Here is a 2,772-nt window from a genome sequence, read left to right as displayed (position 1 = left end):
AGAGTAACACCATCTTAACCTGGATAATTATTAATGGATGCATTACTATCATAATTATCAGTATAAATTATCAGTATAATTTATTACTTAAAAATATCAACTGAATGAGTGTTTTAGTAAAAGTAGCAACATTTGGAATATAAAGAGTCACCAAACAGAACAGAGTGGAATCATTCACTGTCCTCTCGCCACCTCTAGCCTGACACTCCATTACTTCTATCACTGACTCTGCCTGACCACATGTTGGATGGAAACTGCTAGTGCACTAGAACTGGCAATGGCAGCAGTAATACCCCCTGAGCAATTCGGGCCTAGGCCCTCCCTCCCTCATCTCTCAAAGCCTCTGCATACTTCTCTGTATAGGACTGAGGATCCTTCCTCATGATGCTGGCAAAAAATTCCAAGGCTTTCATCTTGGTGGTTTCAGCATGGGCCCTTGGGCCCCACAGGAACTCGTGGCGAGGAGGATCGCTGTCAGGCACCCGCCTGTACTCCAGGTACCCTTCCTGCACAAAATCCTCAGCGATGACTTTCCTGGGCTCCCCAAATAAGAAATTATTACTCCCAGCATAGAGCCCTAATGAATTCAACACTCCCTAGAACATCTCCTCACTGACACAGTTATCTTCCATGAAGATAATGCACAGGGCCAGTGTTAGGAGGCCAGTTTTGGGTAAACCCGGGGAGCCATGGGGCATCCCGTGATAGGTGATCCCTAGGGTCGTGACAAGGACATAGGAGTGAACAACGGGGTCCACTTCCACCATGTCTATGCCAAAGACCACCTTCATATCCTCAGAAGCCTCACTAAGGATCACAGGGTAGTGTCCCTCATAATCTCTAGTAACCCAATTCAGCATTTCTGTCTCGGTGGTCATCTCCTTCCTTTGATACTTGAGGAGAAGGAACTGCACCAAGTCAAATATCTTTCTATTTACTGCACGACTCAGGGGTGACTCAGCTTCTTCCCATTCCCCTACTTGGTGTCCAGAGGCCTCATCTGATGGTCTCCCTGCAAATTACCCTGTGGCAGTAGGTAGGGAGGGGGCTCTAGGAGAACCCTGGGGAGAACTTGGCTCTCCTCCACTAGAAACCTCCCTTGATGTGGTAGCAGTGGCTTCTGCCTCCTTGTCCAGGAGGACCTGTATGCTATTCAGGTCCTGTGTCTGTTTGGTCTTGAGGCCGGTCCAGGCGATTGCCGTGCTGGCTGTTCTGAGTGTGCATTGTGACTTCTCTTGGGAATAGCAGCTCATGGGGAGGAGGACTCACAGACCTGGAGAGAGAGGGAGCGTGAGAGGGAGAGAGAGACAGCGAGGGAGGCAGAGAGCGCAAATGGACTCTCTGATAGCCCTAGATCTGACAGCCCACAAAAAGGCCTGTCATAGGATTTTGCTAGGGTGGTACTTGAGGCCTGCCGGTCTCCTGGCATGCATTCCCCATGAGGACCTGAGCGAGGAAGATACAGGAATCTTCAGGGGGCAAACCCACTTTCTTGTCTGAAGCAAAGTCTCAAAGTCAGTTTCTGTGTCTCTTGAGATGGGACAAACAGAAGTGAGGCGGGGTCCGAATCTCAGCACACATGTTTTGAGGTAACTGTACTCAGAAGCCCAGTTCGGTTGGGTCCGTCTGTCCTAGCATAAGAGACCAGCCTGATCCTCAACAAGTTAAATGGAAATATCTAGAAAATTCCTTGTGATCCATGTACCTACCTTACTTAAGGCAAAGACCTTTGCCTCTGTGATACAGAACAAGATATCTGCTGAGTGGAGGGAAGCCAAACAAAGGCCCTAGAGGTTCACACAGGAGGGTAAGTATGAGCTGGTGTCCCTGTGTTTTCTGAGAGCCTCTCTCGAAGCTCTCCTTTAGTCAAGACTCAATTGAGAACACTCTTCTACTGACCTGAGTCAAGGTTCCTCTTTCTTGGTCCTTCAACTCCTTGAGAACAGTGACCTGGAGACAGGACAGGGGGCTCAGAATTACAGCTCTGTCCAGGAGAGGTTACAGGTGACAAGGGATGAATTTTGTTGGGTTCCCTCTCTGTGCTCTGATAGGAGTTTCTTTCAGCCACCACTTGGGGTCCTCTCCTAAACCCTTTCCATATCCTAGAACCCACATGCCATAGCAAGATCCACCACCAGGTCAAATTCCTCAGCTCCCTGAGATCCTGAAAACTACATGTGCCCCACTCCCAAGTCCCTTCTACCTGTTGTGATATCTCCAGTGTTGTCCCATGACCTGGGCTCATCTCTACTGAGATGTGGCTCACTAGGTAGAGAAGAAGTTGGTTCCTCTCACCTCTACTTTTTGAAATCTCGCATTTACACTAGACCTCATCTCTTCAAAGACTTCACTTCTTGCCTGAGATTGATCAGTTGAGCATGCCACCTAATGCTTTTGAGGACTGACTCTTGGCTGCAGTCTTCAGGAGAGGTCCAAACCTTGAATCCCTCTGCTCTACATATGTGGTTCTCTCTACTGACCAGACATAATTCTAGGACCATGGTCATCACCTCCCCATGAAGTCCCACTCCATGAGATGAAGCAGAAAGGAAGGCAGTCACAGCAGCTGCCCTGCCAGGACTCCCCAGTCTGAAGAACTGAGTAAGCCGTGAACTATATGGGACATTGCCTTCTCACAGGATCAGTCTTTACCATGGTAGCTCACCTGGGTAGATGACAGATGCTTGACACCTCGTAATATGCTCAGACTTGGCTCTCTCCGCTGCTCTGGTGCTCTCCCTCACTCCACAGACTCACCTTCCTGTGAAAGGA

The 2,772-nt window shown here is 49.0% G+C and overlaps 1 pseudogene; it reads right to left on the bottom strand.

The window, feature by feature from the left end:
• Positions 1-257: 257 nt before the first annotated feature.
• LOC103728610 lies at positions 258-1,012 on the bottom strand (annotated as a pseudogene).
• Positions 1,013-2,772: the final 1,760 nt, after the last annotated feature.

The sequence above is a fragment of the Nannospalax galili genome, unplaced genomic scaffold, assembly GCF_000622305.1.
Source record: "Nannospalax galili isolate Female #2095 unplaced genomic scaffold, S.galili_v1.0 C50036792, whole genome shotgun sequence".
NCBI classification, from domain to species: Eukaryota; Metazoa; Chordata; class Mammalia; order Rodentia; family Spalacidae; genus Nannospalax; species Nannospalax galili.
Note: the sequence above shows the minus strand (reverse complement) of the source record. Positions and strands in the feature narration are given on the sequence as shown.